At 39.8% G+C, this 19,343-nt stretch overlaps 1 pseudogene; it reads left to right on the top strand.

Moving 5' to 3' along the window:
* The first annotated feature begins 397 nt into the window (after positions 1–397).
* Positions 398–19,343, top strand: part of LOC139745186 (E3 ubiquitin-protein ligase NRDP1-like) — a 28,508-nt pseudogene continuing 9,562 nt past the window's right edge.

Here is a 19,343-nt window from a genome sequence, read left to right on the forward strand (position 1 = left end):
TATAGCATTGTTTCATGAAAAACTCAATAAGCAAAAAAAAAAAAAAAAAAAATGGAAAAAAAATCGAGATTATGTAGTTCTGCCAGATCACGGCCGCACAGGGACCTCACTACAGCTAATGAGGAATATAATACTTTTGTCGCAAGATGGCGCTCTTCAAAATTAGTAGCAATGCTTCGTTGACCAAGTACATAGACCGACCATTACTGGGCCAGCAAGCTAGCTACGTAGCTACACTGTAGCTGCCGCTGAAACGTATACTAGTACAACAAGCACGGTAACTAGCAAATTGTACAATTACAACCGACCGTGTAATCTTTGTACCATTTTTGCATTGTGTGGCGACCTGTACTGCTGTAGTCCCTGAAGTGCATGACTGTGTATCAAATTTTCTTCCACCATCTGCCTCCAGTTTACTTCACGTATTAGACTGAAGTGGCACAAACAGCTAGCCAGCCAGGAGTGGTATGATTGGCGTTCTAGCTTGGCAACCGATGCTGGTTTTGAGAACGGAAGGTATAATTTACTAACAATCTAACGCAGTTAAACACTGTTAACACTAACAGTCAATTGATGTGTGTTCTATACAGCCCAGTCGCTGTAAATCATGATGTGATGTCGACTCTGTAAAAACGTACAGAGTCTAACAGTGTTAGATTTCATATGATATGAGAGTGTAATGAATGTGTTTAGTAGACAACACATAACTAGATTAGAGTAGGGCCTATGCTTTCTACATTTACATACAATTGTAGATCTAGAGGCAGTAGATCTAGAGGTAGAGCTCTACACATTGTTGTACGTGATCAATGTCGACAATATATTGTCAATGATTAAAGTTGAACTGATAAAGAGGCTGAGTAAAATAGAACAGAAGACTCCTGCTGAGTGCTGGATCGACTGCATGGCTTGCGGTCATCTTCTAGATTCTAGTTCTATTTCTTGTCTCGTACTAAGACTATTAACGACTCGTAAGAGTAAGATGTTCCTAAAATTCTATGGTAGCCTTCAAAGGCAAAGTAGTGTCTGTAGTGTGATAGAAGCATACCAAGTTCAGTGAAACATGACGGTGTCCGTGATGACATGTCGGGCAAGTGACGTAACTGAACTACCATACTTAAAGAAATTAGAGTAGGCCTATAGGCCTATGTAATTGTTAAATGTTATAATAGGGGCTAACCCGGCCTGGGGCGCTCCTTAATTCACACAGTTCGCGTTCGAACTGGTCGCACGTAGTTAGGGGCCTGTCGTAATTCATATTCCATGGACTGTTAGTGGTGGTGGATGAAGGCTGTGTTGATTTATTTAGTAGGCCTAATGCTATTTGGATGCACCTTTTGCACCTGCCTGAGGTTGAGCTCATCACTCTCTTCAAAGTAACTAAATTGTCCTCTTATTTGATGGCCTGGCCTCTTGCTGACGTTATTGAAACTGTCGGTGAGTTGGTTGGCCCCTCATTTCTTATTTGTAGGCGGTAGGCCTCTTTTTATTGCACTGTTACAGTCTGGACTGAATGGCCATGGTCAGCCCCTCACTGTGAGGGGCCGACCGTATCACCGACTGTACAATTAGGCCCAGGAGCTAACCATATTATTACCAACTATATACTTTACTCGTGTAACAAGAGGCCACTGAACAAGAGGCAGATTTATTGGTCTAATCAAGGAGTTAATAACTCCTTGGTCTAATCCATAGACATACAGATAGAGGTTCATAGCAAGACCCTATTTTGGTCTGCACCAGCACCAGGATCACTCGTATGTTTCACATGGATCCGTATATTCACACTCACAGAATGCATCTCCCGGCCCGGTCTGTTTGCGATAGAAACATAATATGTTGCTGAAGTAATTGGCATTACAGATTCATGCCACAGCACAGGCCCCATATTGCCGTAATCCCAACAGGGTCTTACTTTACAAACATGAAGCTCATTCCAACATCATGTGGCCTAGACATTTGTATCTAGGGAGTCTTATATGTGTACAATGTAACACAATTTTGTTAATGTCCTTCTTTTGTATTCATCATCTCCTTCAATTTCACCCTACAGCTAATGTATGGACCACAAATTGTGTAGACTATTCAGTGGCGGATTGTACACTTTCTACTTAATTAACTCAACCCATTATTTGATTTACAAAACAGATAACATCATTTTGTCTTTGTTTACATTCATCTTGCCCCAATGTCTATTGTTTTTATAAATTGTATGAATACCATCAAGCACTAAATTATATGAATACCATCAAGCACCGGCTTTCATGGTTAATGATGGTAGCTGTAGACACACCAAAACAAAAAAAATATTTGTGAAATTTCTGTTCTATGCTTGTGAGCAGTTTGGAATACATCATAACAAGTCATTTAGTGAGACCAAGGAAGATACACATAATTGCTTGGGATACAGTACCTTATTGCAGCTGTTTGGAGGAGGAATGCAGAGATTTTTGAAGATTTTTGTCAGTTCTGAAAAAGGCTCTCTGAGCATGCATGAAGGGTTATAGTGTGCATCACTAGTCCTTGGTCCCATACCATGAGGATTGTATGTTGTGATGCAGGTCCACAAATTTTCACAAAAGGCAGACATGTCAAAGATCAGAATATCTCTAGAGGTAGTAGAATTCCAAAAAGAAAAAAAAAAAGGAAATGTACAGCCTCTAGAGGACATACATTTTCTGTTAAGAGTTTAGTTAGAGAGTGTTTTTTCTTTTCTTTTCTTCCTATTCAATTGCTGATACTGTCTATACAGTTTGATTTCTGACATTCCAACTGAACTACTTGTAGCCTATAGGAAAGATATTGACAGCCTACAGCTCTTGGAAAACAGGTACAGCTGTACACATTGAAGGAAATCACTCAAACAAGAGGAAGTTCAAAAAACCACATCACAGTCATTTAGCCACATACACAGCTTCCATTGGGATGCTACTGGGGGGTCACATTTTCATTCATTGTTATGAGTATGTGATTCTGCCCAACTTCTGTACCTCCTATATTGAAGCAAACCAAAACCTAAATATAAATGTGGATTGAGAGAAAGTAGTAATATTAGTAGAACAATTCAGTGAAAGTTTGGGGAAGATCAGACAACGGATATTAAAGTACCGGTACTGAATTTTTAAGTTTCAGTAATGTCATTGCTTGTTATGGAGACAACTACAGTTCATGACTTGATTACCTGGTATTGACAACAGTTACCATAGAAAATATAAAGACAATTCAATATATCTTCACTTTTTTAGCATAATGAAAGAACATGTGACTTCGTTTGTACTTCTGTCAGAAAGCAGGGGAAATAATGTCACCCATAACATAATATGTCAGTGACAAGTTGATGGAATGTGTACCTTTCATTAAAAGTGAAATTTTGTGGAATTCTCCCTATATATTTTCCTTGTATTATTGTCTGTAATGATGTCATGAGATGCAATAATCTTCTTATCCAGTTATGGAGGCACCAAAACTTTAAGAATTTGTAAAGTTTTGAATTGATTGTCCACTTTTCCTTCGAACTTATTTTCCTCACACCGATACATAATGTGTTCTACATTGCTGCTTCCACTCAATCCACTTTCATATTTGGGCTCTGGTTTCCTTTAACATGCCAGGTAGACAACTGAGTCATGTTCCCATCCCTTGTTGACTAAATCCCATGGGTGAAACAAATTTGGCCTGGGCCTGGTCTGTCTTGATTTCCGCTCCTCCTCTTGTAAACTGGATGAAGTTGTCAGATCTGCTCACTGATACATGAAGTGGCAGGAATTAATGGAAAGTTCTTTTTTTGCTCTGTTAAATCCCATGGTTGACTACCAAGAAGCAGATTAGAATTCAAAGTTTGAACCCTTGGAACCCCTCCTTCTTCCACCTTTGATGATTGATGTAAGATGATTGATCCGGATATGTCCTGATGTGCTAAGGACTCCTAAAAATACATCCATTATGTGTTAAAGGCAGAGACTCCAACTCTCCCGTTTTCGACGGGAGATCTCCCGCCGAAAACCCATTTTTGCAAAATCTCCCGTTCTCCCGCTTGAGATTTAATTTCTCCCGCCCTGGCTCTGTGTCTCCAGTTGGAAAAGATTTCTAAATACTTATTGCTATTGTACAGTATGTTGAAAAAATAAGCCTTAGATAGCACCAGAGAACATCTAGAACCCTAGACACTTGGCGCTTCGCACACATCAAGTTGGAGTCTCCCGTTTGCTAAGGGTTTCGGGCGGGAGAATCTCAAGATCAGAAGGTGCTTTGGGTTGGAGTCTCTGTAAAGGTACTGTTTACCATTGGGAGCAGTGATTTAAGAAATATTCAGGATATCATATTTTATGCATATGGGGAGGTCTGTTGTATCACATAACATCTTTACATGTATACGATGTAAAAAATTCGGAATAAAGCCTAAGATATAAGGAGAAATCACTATTTTTCTCACTAAACCATAACTGTAGATGGTTTAGTCTAGATGAACATTAATTCTACTGATTCAAATTTTTACATTGGTTGTTTCTATTCCTAACTCACATGTTCAAATTATTTTGAAGCACCAAATCTGGATTTTGTGAATAAAAACAAACTTTTATGATACACATGGACTGAAATTGGTTGAATTTGCTCAGGACCACTGCTGTGGTTTACTGTCAGTATCTTACTTATTCAGTTTGCCAATGAAAACACCAACAGTATGCAGGAAATGCATGTGATACAAAGAGTTTACCTTAGAGGTATTTCTTTGATTAAACAAGTGAATGCAAAAAAAAAAAATGCATTTTCAACGGAGAAGATGTACCGTGCAATTTTGATGGGCCTTATAATGATTCAAGCTTGTATGGAAGATCTGTCTATTTATATCTGATATAGTGTCTATGGCAAGTTCTGTTGTATGTAGTGGACACCATTTGGTCTGGCCAGGGGGGTTTAGCCGGATTAAAGGTTTAATGCAAGTATCAAGCTGTGATTAAGGGGATCAAAGTTTCAGCTCAGATTTGCTGTCGGCCGGAATTCTCTAATACCATTGGAAATAAGTTTGTGTACCTTTTGATGTTTTTACATATTTGTGCAGTGGTAGAAAATCTGACGATGGTTTCAAAAAGCACTGGAATGAAGATTTGAGAAATAGGAGAGGAGTTAAATTAAAGTCTCAATTTTACTATCAAGCTTGAATTGCCTTCTCAGTCTTCTTCTTCTTCTTCTTAGTGTCACAATAAAATTAGGCTTTTCTGGTAAGATGAAAGATACTATCATTTTGAATCAGACACTCATTGCATTTTTCCCAGTTTGATGATGGCTTTAGGTTTTAGTTGAGCAGTACCTTTCATTGAATTGAGCTGTTCACATTGCACCATAGCATTGGTTAACTTCGTGGTTTTAATCAGTCGTCATGATCACTCGCATGATGAGTACTGTTTTTTAATGGCAAGCAATATGCTGTAGGGATGAGGCCTACCATGGAATCATGGATCTACAACGAAAGGTTCATGGGCCTACTGAGGTTCCAGGGACATATGTGATAACTACAAATTTCATAGTAAATCTGATGTACATTGTACATTTGTACATAAGGCATTTTAGTGATATGTATTGTGACACACCTTATGTGCTGGATGCTGTAGATTTGTTTTCTTTTGCTTTGGTTTTTTTTTTTTGCATTTCCTTGTCATCTTACCTTTCTTTTGGGAGATCAAGTTTATTTGTTTGAATGTTTTCAGTATTGTACTGAATTAGAATACATAGGGGCCTACATGTAGTAGGCCATGATATCAGCATCCCATCCATTATAGATGACTCCCAATGAAATTCGGAATAATACACCCACGCCCACACACACACACACATACACAAAACACCATTAGTCATGCCTAGAGTGTGTAAACTCCCTGCCCAGCTTGATAGTGACACTCCCATGCCTCTTTTATTTGTAATTTATAGCAGTAGTTCAAGGTTTGCTTCTTTATTTTTTCATTGCTGAAAATTAACTACCAACTAGTAAAATTGACATGTGTTTATTAGTTACTCAGTATACATTGATACAGAATTGTGTATGTGTAGATAGTGCTCACGATATCAGCTAGCCATCTCTCTTTTTTCTTCTTTTTTTTGAGGGGGGGGGGGGGTGTGCTCCCAAGAACCATATTTCACTTGTCTCTGACTTAATCCTCATATGGCCCTAAACTTCAAGGGCAAGTTAGTCGCAATCACTGTAATGCAAACTGGAGGAAGTGTTGATGTCATCAGCTATACAAGTCTTCCATTGACCTATAGATCATAGTACACAAATCTTCCTTTGGAAACTTTCCTTTTTGTTCTGAAATCGTGAAAGATTTTTGTATCTTTCACATCAAATAACTGAAATCTTTATGAACTACATATGTACATGTAGCAGTTTGCTGTAGCTGGGATGACTTGCAAGGGAGAGGGATTGTAGTTGCTATTAAATTATCAATCATTTATCATTTTGGTATCTGCATTGTGTGGTTGGGTAAAGATATCACTATTTGGTGGCAAACATGTGAAGCTTTGCAAATCCATAACATTCTTCTGTTTTTGTCAGATTATGATAAATCATTGATATTCTGTATCATTGTAGCTAGCCATTTGAAATGCCACCAGAATGTGGGCTAAGTACAGGACTTGATATTACAATGTAGCTCTGTTATGGTTGAAAAGTTACATACTGAGTTTTATGTGCGTTCCTGTTCAGCAAACTTTGCTGCATGTGATATGTGGGCATAAATGTTTGTAGCCCAAGCATTGAGAGAATGCAGGAAACACCATTTTGATCTTTTTCAGTTCATTGAGTACCACCATTTGTACCTAATAATGAGTTTTCGTGTTTAAAAAACAAAAAACAAGGGGAAAATAATACTGCTTTTGTGTCATTTTCTATTTGAAATTTGACAAAGTGATTAAGATAAGAATCAGTAGAATGTGATGTTTTAAAGAGAAGATGCATTTGATAGTGGGGGGGGGGGGGGGATAATTTGTTTAGACTGGGCAAAGAAGAATTCTTGGGGATAATTGGACCAAAATGGGTGCAGTCCAAGGGACACACTGTATGCGTGCCAGTTTCCCATGCATTCTATTGAATAGGGATTTATCCTTCATGACTCAATTATAATCTCAACTGCCTTTTTAACTGTAGCAATGAAGCAACACTAATACCCCTGCTGGTATGGCAAATAAATGGGGAAAAATGCTTTTGGTATTTATTTCTGGGGGAATGATGGGTAGGGCTGCAGGAAAGAAAATAGAAACTATTTGAAGTGCCAGTCATTTATCATTGCTGATGACACTCGGCACACATGATTTGTGGCACCCTGGGTTTTCCTTGAATTTTTTGGGTGGAGGAGGGTAATCCCTTGATCCAACTAGGAGCAGAGTAAACCAGGGACCCCCCTCCCTCCTTCCCCCCCCCCCCCACACTCAAGTCTTTAGCCCATCCCCATTGATTAAACATTCTGCAGCCACTGTTGCGCAATGGAATGTAATTTTACGATAATTTCTTTCCTCGAATGTATGCAACATGCACAAAGTGAGTTTGTACGTCAGTGAATACTGCTATTTACAGTGTTTATCTCGTTAAGGCCAGCTTCAACCGTCGATATTCACATGCTGTATTCTGTCTGTTGATGGCAGGGTGAAGTTACAAGACCCTCTGGTAGTAGTTTAGCTCATATCCCCATCAGAGCCAAAAATAAGTACATGGGTTCGTATTGGGTAAAAAAGCACAAGCCTTGCTGGAAACTTGCATCTTGACAGAAAGAAGTCAGGCTGGTAGAACTTTATAAATCATCAAGGAGCTTGTTCTATCTAGTACAGGGGCCATTTCTTGGGGGGAAGGGGTAGGTCCACCTCGATAGTTATACACTATACAGTATCTCTCAAAGAAATTACCATCTGATTTCCGCATTGATAATTTTCATTATTATTCAACTGATTGAATGCTATTTCAGGGTCTAAAAACATATATTTTGCAGAAAACCCCATTCAATTTGGTTAAGTGGTCACAGAGAAATGTGGATTGTTGTAAAGCATGTCATGGGTCTGTTTCTTCCAAGTTTAGCACTTGGATGCTCTTGGAACTGCGTATAGCATGTGAACACAATGGACAGAACTTGGAGGGAAGGGATTCCTGTCATACTCTGCAAAGATCCTCATTTCTCTTTGACCACTGAAGCAAATCGGATAGGGGTTTCTGTAAGATGTGGGCAAGGAGTTATAGTTTCATACCCCGAAATTGTATTTGGATTGATTCACTATTTTTAATGTTAATTTATCGGTGCGGGGGGTCCTGTTGTAGTTGGGGACATACAGTACAACATGTAGCACCTTACTGCCTACTTCATTGCATACTACCAACATTTGGAAGATGTAGAATAAATGATACCCCCACAAATGTAATGATTAGAGTTAGGCTTTAATCAGTCTATCTTTGAGAGAAATCAGAAATCATTGGTGACATCAGACTTTTTTTTGTGTCTAGCTGCAAACTTTTGCTCCTGTCGACCTCCATGAAGTGTTGAGGTATTACAGCATTCCTTGAGATAAATTTTTGCACAAGATCTTTCAGAGAGTTGTTTTGTTTGTGTAGAATGTGTGTTGCGCTGTGCTTTGCATGACATTAATTTGGTAATAACCCAAAGAATGCGGCCAAAATCCATGTGCCAGAGAGTTGATAGCTTTTGACTCGAGAGAGCGCTCATACGGTACAGTTTTGTATACATGTAATATGCCAGCATTCCTCAGTGATTATTGTATGGGTCTCTACTCATATGTGGACTTATCTCCAAAGTGTGCCTCTACTGAAATGGACAATGGAGAAGCCAGCGCCGCTACAATTGTACAGTCATATGTGTGATGATCGCTGATGCGAGGAAAGGGTGTCTGTGCACCCGGTATTGTCAAGGCGCGACATGAGGTCTGTATTTGACAAGTTGTAACCCTTATTGTCCACAATGTCAACATGCACCTGGACAACAAAAAGAGAGAGCGAGATAGGGAGTCTTGCACTTCCACATTATGACCCACCCCCACTCACCAGTTCTCTTTTGACAGGGAACTGATCTTTGAATCATAGGCAACTGGGGAGAGTACCTGGAGATCTGCTTGAACAGGCAGGCTATCACTATAACTATCTCTGCTCTTTTCGCTCGATATCGTGCAAGCACACACTGATGGTTGTCTCCCCATCAGCCACCTCAATCAGCGGGCATGCATGAAGTACCCAAACCCAGGACTTTTTCATGTGGTATGACACAAGGGGTACTTGTATGTCTCTTTGAAATGATGAATTTATACATTTTTGAACACAGCAATTATTTCAAGCTCTGTGTTCATGTAATGATACTTCTACCTTCTTTACTGCCGAGTAGATCATACAAGTACAATTGTACATCTCTCTTTGCAATTGTATGGGAAAAAATGATCATGCTTGGAGCATTGTATTTTGTAACAGCAACAGTGGTAGTAAAATTTTGTAAAGCATTTGTAATAAACGTAAGTGTTGTATTAGTGACAGCTGAAGTAATAACTAGCTGTAGTTACAGCAAAACTGGAGGTGTTGGTGGTGGTAGCAATGCTATTGATAAAATGGTAGGAGCTGTGTTGGCAGAGGCAAAACAACCTGTAGCAATTCAGATACCAGTAATGGTTTTCATGTGGAACTCTATGTATGTTGCACAACAAAATAGCGTACTAAAATATATTGTCCACACAGGCATATCTTTACATCCACTGTGTAAACTTCTTTGATAATTCACACTGTAACTCACCGAATTCTCGCGACCGGGAGGCTACGTCTTCCATTCTCATGCCGTCGAGGGCAGCTGCAGGGTGGGGGATTTTGAGGAGGCGGAGCTGGCTGGGTGAAGCGCTGCCATGTTTCCTTGAGCTTGTCGGACGCGAACATCATCTCAGGACTAGTTGGTACGGCTGCCCTTCAGTCCAGTGTATTGATATCCACGTGTGTATATGTGATCTATATGTGACGGGGTAAGTGGTCCACACATTCAACTGTCCTGTCTGATCAGAAATTTTGTTTACAGCAACTTGTGGAATATATTTGCCTCCTCTGTGATGTGACAGAGTGGATTTAAAGGTGTACAGATTATCAAGCTTCCTGCTGTTGTAATTGCATGAGCCAAGAGCTTGTAATGCCAATTTTCAGATACAACCCTTTTGCCGTATAGGCAACAGCATGGATGTAATATTGTTAGGTCGAGGAGAACAAGTTTGAGTAGTTCTATCAAAAGGTGTACTCATAGAGAGAGGATGGAGTTTATACTGAAATACATTGTAATCCGGATGTCAATCACAGGTTCTGGCTTGCTGTCCACACTTCTCAACACAACAGCCACAATCTGGTTGACAAATGCCCCTCATTCTTCAGATTTGCACAAGTATGTGATGACTCTTCCACAGAATTTGCTTCTCATTGGATATGATTTGTCAGAAATCTATTCTGAGTTTTGCCGACAAGAGTTCTTCGTGCAGACTCTCTGTTGATGGTGCATCAGCTCAAGTGTTCCGTGCTAGAGGGAGAGTGATCACTGGGGTGGTGGTTGGAGTTTGCTGTGAACCTGGCTTCAAACTCCCTTCCGGCAGGGAAGTCCCCCCTGTTAAGAATGAGAATATGACCAAAAAAGAAATACCTAATCAGAGCTGATTCATGCCAGTCAACCAGCTAGTGGCCAGTCACCATTGAGGTCATCTGCTTGAACACTGCTTTGGCCCTTGGCCTGTGAGACAAGTGATTCACAGTGCACGTGCAACGTCTCCACGGCTGCGTCGTGATCGCTATCTCGACGATTTGTAAGGATCCCTGGGCAGGAGGAGAAGACAAGGACCCCTTATGACAGAGCATGAAATCTACCCATCCGTCAACAGCATCCGTTCATACAATGTGCTATAATGTCAGCTTGGGGTTTTGCCGTCACTGCTGTCCTATCTCTGTGTACTTTTGAAAGGCATCGCGTGCGTTTGAGAAAAACCTAGATGATCGCCAAGGTAATTATCTCACTTCTTTACTCAAAATACGATGTGCTTCTACCTTGGATAAAGATGCATGTGGAGCAGCTGCTTGAATGTTGGAGATATCAGTCACATCGAATCTGTCTCTGTTTGAAGGGATGACAACCCAGTGATTTCAGTGTCGTCTATTCCCAAATGTTATCCCTGATGAAAGGATGTTCTAGCTTCTTCTGAAGTTCACTGTGCTTGTGAGTCACCAGAGCAAAAAATAGCTCAGTCTCTGGAATACAGCCATCATGCCAGTGTGTGCCTGCGCAGACGACAATGTATCAGCCTTGAGGGATTATTTTTGGCTGTTTGAGAGTTTGTTTAATTAGGACCAGCTTGTCGGGTCTTAATGTTGTGAAAAACCCCTCTCCTTGAGGTTGGAGAAAGGGTCTGGAAGCATTTATAGGTGGAAAGATTCGGGATTCATGAGGAATCCCGATTCGGGATACGGGATTACAACGACCATACCAGATTACCTCATACCAGCTATTATTTTTGTAGTTAGACGTTGAAGAGAAGTCAGCTGTTTGTACGCTCAGTTGAAAATGTATGTTGAGATGACTTTGTACAGAAAAAAAAAAGCAATCTTTGAATCATTGGAAATTAACTGAATATTCAACCTGAGTTCTAGAAAATGCATTGCTGCACATTGTAGGTTGCTGTAGATAAACAATTTGGACAAAACTTTATGCCCTCATTCAGGTGATGATGAGATAGAAAATCTATAACTGATCAAAATGATTCTAGATTTATCTTTTTTGGTTCACAAGTGATTTAAGTGGGTGTCCACCTAACGTCTTGAAAATTTTAGGGGATAATATTTGAACTCAAATCAAAGTAGGTCTCCACTACAATAAGACATGCAATAATTCTAAGACATGGCACAACATTTGCTCCGGTCTTATTTTTCTCCAAGAACTTTTTAGGGTTAGGTATGTGATAGGGTTTAAAGTTTAGTTTGATGTGAGGATTACACTGTAGGATTAGGGTTAGGCTTATGCTTTTTGGTAGGTTTTATGTTTGGCTAATAGTGTGCAGAAATTGCATAGGAGCAATTGTCGAAGGAGCAAATGTCATGGAAGTGACCAAACACAACTTAGATTGCAATTAGTTGTCTCCATTACCTTTGCATTTCCGACTCGGTGTCAGTAGATGAAATGCAGGATTGGCTTTTGAATTACAACTTAGGGACAACATGTGCTCTCACAATGCCAGCAAAGTGAAGCATTTTAGGTACAATTTTCGAAACATTTCCCAACCACACCTTCATTGCAAAGATATGTCCAGTCCAATCTTCTGCGACACAACCCCCCCCCCCCCCCCCCCCCCCCCCAAAAAAAAAAAAAAAAATGACATTCTGGCAAAAGTTCGACAAGTGTAGTTCTCTGCATGTTTGCTGAAACAACCCTGTGACTGGCTTTGGCTGATGACAGAAGATTACATCAGTAGCACCATTGTACACTGTATGTTGTGACCATATACATACCATTGTGTGATGGCAAAGGAGATCACAAGAAATAAAGGAAGTTATGCCACGCTGCCATTCAATTCATTATATTTCCCGTAAGATAAGCTATGGCAAGACGATACCATAATATTATGACCAAAAGGGATTTTACTATTACTTTTTCAGGGATGAGTGTACTGATAAGGCTGATACACTGTAGCTTAGAAATGGTGTACAATGTAGTTGAATTCATATCAAAGTTTTGCATATTATCTACACACAAGTACATTTTAAAGTGCTTTCAGTTTCTAAAAAGGTTTGTTATTCAAATGCACACAATGTTACAGATCTATAGATTCTCTCTGCTATTAAAAACAAATTTGTGCTCTACAAGTGTAAGATGATCTGATTATCTGTTACCTAATTAACATGTTATGAAGATACGACGTTGTAACTAATTTCAATGCATTGTGTGTCAGTTTGTACGTAGACTTTGCTTTTAAAGTTGATTATGTACCCATCATCGTTTCTGGGAGTTATTTCAAAAATTGGTTATTGCGATGTACACATGTATATTATATACATGCTCTCCATGCAAAGTTTCAGTGAATATAACAATAATTGATTGTGATAGTGCCTTTAAACAGTCTTTTTTGTCTAGAATAGTGTGCCACAAAAGAGCAAGCTTGTTTGGATCTCTCCTCTTGCTATGAGTTTTCAGTGGTGGCTTTATAAAGGCAGAGCCGGGATTCGCCACAGTGATTGGCGTGAACTTGACTTCATTCCCGCTTTGTTGACGGTGTGATTAGCACGTTTGTCATGTCATCTTCCCGGAGACACGAGACACGCACCGCCATTTCTCTCTTCATTTGGACAGGAAATGGGTGGTAATAGGCAGTCTGACACGGCAAATAGGGTGAAATAGAGACTCTTTTAAGCAGACGGACAGACAGACAGACAGACAGGGCTTGCAGACATGGAAGACTAGTGCAGCAGGTATTTCAACATTCAAGGTGCCCCCTTGTGCCTATCTTTGTTGTTAATTATTTGTGTTTGGGTTGTTTTTCTTCATGTTTCAGGCTGTTAGAAAGTAAAAAACAAGCCAAAAAACAAACAAACAAGCAACCCTCCCTGCTGGTTTAAAAAGACCAGTATAGATGCAATGCATTATACTTCAATGCCCGAAATGCATTGCTTGTTTATAAGTAAAGGGCAAGTTGAGGGCAAGAAGGTTTGTGAATCTTTGTTTCAGGTTAGGCTGTGGATGGGTCTGGCAAGTAGAATATCTAGGAAACAAGACTGTATTTGATTTTGCACTTGTCTACAATGAGACTTGTAGTAGATTTGTTGACTTCTCAAACAACTACCTTTGTCTGCATCAAGTTATTTTTTTTTCCCGTGAGAAATGAATGGATTGCTTTAAAAGCAGGAGAAGGACAAATTGAAAAATATCTGAGAAGTAAGTGGTAATTCAAATTCAGAGTGAATAGATTCAAGGAATGGGGGGGGGGGGATGGATGTCTCGTTCTTGGCTGAACAAGGGATGACTTGGGTGCCCCATCTGAGGAAGCGACAATTTATTAGCAATTTTATCACATGAGTGTTGTCAAAAATACGCCAGCTGTGAAGTCGCCTGATACTGCGAAGTCAGTGAGCAGGATGTGTGATGGTTGCATGGCCATCCTCCTATGACCTCTTGCTATTAAACCAAATGCTGTGTAAAATGTAGTGGTGTATAGTGTCAAGTGACCATTTCTCAACTAGTCTTGCTTCCAAGACTGCTGAGTATTTTTTTTCCCCTTCAGGATTCTTCCACTATAAAGGAATGGTATAGTTTGTGTTGAGATGGGTATTCAGATATTAACTTTTTGCGAGATAATCAGAAACCTCTCGTGAAATATTAAAGAGCACACAATTCTAAGAGGAATTAAAAGTTTACTTGATGAACATTGGTACTGAAATGGCTGAGATATCAAAAAGTGAAGTAAAACAAAGTTGTCCTAATAAAAGGGGGAACCCACCTTTATCAGGGCCTCTTTGTCTCTGGATATCTCAGCGATTTAAAAGCTGATTCTTGTCAAATGAACTTTGAATTCCTCGTAGAACTATATGCTCTATAATATTTCATGTAAGAAGTGTCTATTATCTCATAAAAAGTTAGAGCCTGAGTTCCCATCTCAACCAAAACTATACTATCCCTTTAAAGGGCATGATGATGATTGTAAGAATACATGAAGGAAGTCCCCACAGGGTTCTAGCAAATGTGAATGCAACACTTTATAGAGGCTAATGTGCATGAATGTGGCACAGCAATGGTTGCATTGAAACTGATGGAGTTGTTTGTCATTTTGATATAGGATCACCTTGCTGGATATCAAGGAAGGAGGAAGGATTTCATATATCAAATGGTTTTGTAGATTGGGTGTGGGTTGATATGAATGATACAGCTATACCAGCTTTATTATTTCCTTTACAAGTTTGTTGTCAGTTTGTGCTGCGATGTGGGAGGGATGGTCATGTAGGAAGCTGAAAACATTTAGTTCTTCTGTCAATTACCTTCTCAGATTTTGCTGCAAAGAATGATATTCAACTCAGATTATGTGTAAGCAGCTTGTTCCCTTTGAAATGACATAATACAGACTTTGTGGGATGGATATATTTGATGAGGATGTGGTGACAATCTCAAATCAATGCTATGCAACTTTGTGATAGCCATGATACGTTCGGTGCAATTCATTACACTCGTTCTTCACTGTTTGTTGCTCCATCCGCTAGGATGGCCCAGTAGCCTTCCCTTAGCAGATCTAAGGCCTTGCCGTGTGGCTGTAGTTGCGTTTACTTCCTGTTGTTCCCATGGTTTTGTAGTGGTCAGTCTGAAATAGCCTAATAAAATGCTGAGTTAAAAAAAGAGAGACACTTCTTCCTCCCTACCCCAGAAAGTAGCATGTGATGACAGCAGACATTTGACCAGACATTTTTGCAGCAAAAGTGAAAACAGAGTGTAATCCTGACTTTATTTCATTGAAATCACATGACATTAGTCTATACACTTGACTATTGAAACACATGAGCAGCACCCCGTTTGGAACTCTCATCTGGTATGGTTGTCCTTGTGTCATATCTAGTATGTGTGGGTTTTGTCATTCAACTGAAGGATTCATGGTTTTGAAATGAATCAATTATATGGCTTCCCTGAAGAACGTGTACAATTAGCACATTTGACGAACATGAAATCACTTTTTAATCCAGAGTGTATGCCTATTACCTCTTCGTTGGTAGTGTCCATTTTAATATGAGTATTTTACGATCCACAGATGTGGACAAAAGGCCACTTGATGCACGAACTTCAACAGCAGTTGTCTTCAATAGACTTGAAGGCAACTATAGAACGAAAAGTAAATTCTTAGTCCTACAGCCACATTTAAAATGCATATCACCAGATGTGTAGCTGATGCTTAAAGGACAGTAATCCATCAGCATTATCTTCAACAAAAATGATGACATGAAAATGACAAATGAAAAGTATATCATTTTACTGATGGCAAAATTGGAGTGTACAGTGTATGTGAAACAGAGATAGGACAAAGGAAAGCCTGTCAAAGAAAAGAAAAGAAAAGTAATGCTCAACTAAAGCATGGATTACAGTTGTTTACAAGACACCTGTGGTTAGAAAGTCCCGGTCCCTACTGTTCATGGGGATTTAAAGCAGGTTATGTACATGTCCCTTCCGTTGAGTCATGTATTTTCCTTGGGTGGAGGAGAAGGAAAGGATTACGATGGTAAATGCTACCAATCTTGTGATTTACAAAACAAATAATGGATGACTATTCATATGTTTTGTCTTTGTTGCTACAGTAGGACTGTCTCTTTCATGTATGCTACAATGCACACTAAATAACTCTGAAGGAAGATCACACAGTAGCATACAATGTACTATGTCAAAAAGTCCAAATGCAGTGTTTCCAACCAAAAGTTTATTTCATGCATCAACAACACAGTCCGTTAAAGTAACAAATATAATGTGAAGACAGTTTTCCAATGTATACACGTTTGTACTATAGACCATACATTTAAGCTGTTGATCATATAAATAGGCCATATTCACTTCTGAATAACTTTGCTTGATTTGCTTATAAGGATGTACTGTGAATTTTAAAGAAAAAATGTGCAATTGCATTCACATAGAATTTGTGTTTCGTCGTGCTTTGTGTGGTGTTTATGTGCTTTTGTCGTGTTCGACTTTGCATCCATCTTCCTCGTAAGCTATCCATCTTCTTGGAATTAAAATGAGTCATGTTATGTACATACAAATGTATTCTACATCGAATGAAGCTCCCTCTTGCTGTACACGGATGTTTTCTGTGCCTTTGTCTGGTCCCTGAAGGACAGGTCTTTCGGACAATGGTCAGCATGTAAGCCTCTTATTGTCAGTGGAGTAGGAGAATACACCGTGAGTTATGCCAGCTATGCAGACAATTGTGCGGAAAAACAAGGGCAAGGGAGGATAAAGCCAATGTTTGAAACCTGTCCTGCTCGCCCCTTGAAGGTAAATAGATGTTATGTAGACCTACACTGTGCATCAACACTCTGCAAGCTCTTAAAAACTTCTGTCAAAGATTTGAAGTACATGTAGGCCTATAAACCTGGACAGTGGTTAATGGTATTAAAATATGCTCTGTGCTTGTTCTTCCACTGATCAGTCTTGTGGCTTTTTTTGGCTCAATCGTATGAACTATCAGATTGGACTACTCTTCTGGTCAAGTACACATTGTAGGCATCCACCTTCTGGGGGTGTTTCATCAACGTTTGTCGGCGCTGACAACTTGAATCACCATAGTAACAGTCAGTGACCAGAGCATCTTAGCCAATCAAAACCAGGGATTTTGCTGAAATTGGTCAGTGCCGACAGTTGTCGGCGCTGACAAGCGTTGATGAAACACCCCCCAGGTTGTCATATTCCATGCTGTTCGGCTGGTAAGTACACTGTGTGTGGTGCTAGGCAAAAATTCTGATTTTAAGCGTAATGTGACAGCAGGTATTAGGTCTATGTGCAATCGGTTATTTGAGTGTACAGCATGTTTGAGTATTCAAATGCAGGACATATGGATAAAGGGGGGCAGCAGGTGTTGCTATATAGTTGAACCATACTTTTTATTTGTTTTTTTTTTTACTTCAACTTGATGGTCAGCCGTATCTAAAAATGTATTTTAGAAATTGCTTATTTCGTTTTTGTTTTGTGATTGCTAGGACCACAGTGCACACTCCCCCCCCCACACACACACATACACACACACACACACACACACACACACACACACACACACACACACAAAGGGACATTTAAAAGATAATTAAATGGTTTCCCAGCTAGACAAATGTGCCCATATATTCCATTTGCTTCAACAGCATAGTTTAGTTTCATACAATGGTAGCACTGTTACCCCCCCCCCCAAAAAAAGGATAAAAATAGTCAGACAAACAAACAAGCAAACAAACAAAATTTCAGACTTGACAAATTGGCCTTCTAGTGGATAAATCAGTGCTTTGCAAGAGTCATGATCAGTTGTTTTGATGCAGTGTAGCAGAAAGAGCCTTTGTATAGCTCAAGGTTCAGACAGTGTAGGGGATAATGGTAATGTCGTTGTTTGTCATCTGCTTTTGTGTACATGTTTACCAGATGACCCCTCCCAATCCGCTGGTAAAAAAAAAAAAGACTTAGCGAAATAGTCATTCAAGTGTTAGTAAACTGCTTTTGAATGAAAGGGTGATCAAGAAATAAGATATTTTTCTATGATTTCTTTTAACCATAATTAAATAGGTATATAGTGTGAAACATTGTTCAAAAAACCCGGACCCGACAAAAGATTGTGATTCAGCGTGATTCCTGGTTGGCATTCTGCATATAAGCAGGATGTGCGCAGTGTACTCAGTACATCCGAACGAAGAATCGCTACAATGTTGCGCAATGTGATGTAGAATGTACACCTTTGTACATTACGCTTCGTTATATCAAAGCTAGATCATTGATTTTGCAGTGTTGCTTTACATACTAGTCTCTATAAAAATGTCTTGCATTGCCAATAAAAAGACTTGACCTGGGCTAATTCCTAACTTTTCCATATGTATAATACACACACACACAAACAAACACGCACAATTAGTTTAGGGGATGCTCTAAAGTGCAGATTTTTGACATCCTTCCCCCGCTTGGTCACTTCGACGCCACCTCGCTGGTCATACCTCCCCCAGTCATGAACATAAACCCACACCCTTGACTACCAGTGGCGGATCCAGGGGGAGGGGCGCACCGGGCGTCCCCCCCCCCCCCCACCTTTAATTTCCAAAGCGAAAAAAAAAAAATATAATATAGCTTAAAACGGCAGATTTTGGACAGTAAAATGTCAAAATTTTCAAGCTCGCACGGTCCGCTCGCTCGCATTTAGTCGTAAAGCCATTTTCCTGAAGTTGCTGCCAGTGTAATTGCCGGCATTGCGCCTGGTGCGCCCCCCCCCCCCCATTAATTTCCAAAGCAAAAAAAAAATATAGCTGCAAACGGCAGTTTGGGGACTGTAAAACTCTCGCTCCGCTCGCTCGCATTTAAATTCTCCTGATATTGCTGCCAGTAATTGCCAGCAGTTGCGCCCGGTGCGCCCCCTTAATATCGAAAGCAAAAAAGCTATAGCTTCAAATGGCAGTTCTTGGACTGTAATATGTCAAAATTTTCAAGCTCGCTCGCATTTAATCTTTATGCCATTCTTCTGATGTTACTGCCAGTAATTGTCAGCAGTTGCGCCCGGTGCACCACCCCGCCCCCCTTAATTTCCAAAGCGAAAAGTATAGCTACAAACGGTAGTTTATTTTACTGTAAAATGTTAAGATTTTC

The sequence above is a fragment of the Diadema antillarum genome, unplaced genomic scaffold (assembly GCF_040938485.1).
Source record: "Diadema antillarum isolate AM-2024a unplaced genomic scaffold, OU_Dant_1.0 seq00001239_RagTag, whole genome shotgun sequence".
In the NCBI taxonomy this organism is placed as follows: domain Eukaryota; kingdom Metazoa; phylum Echinodermata; class Echinoidea; order Diadematoida; family Diadematidae; genus Diadema; species Diadema antillarum.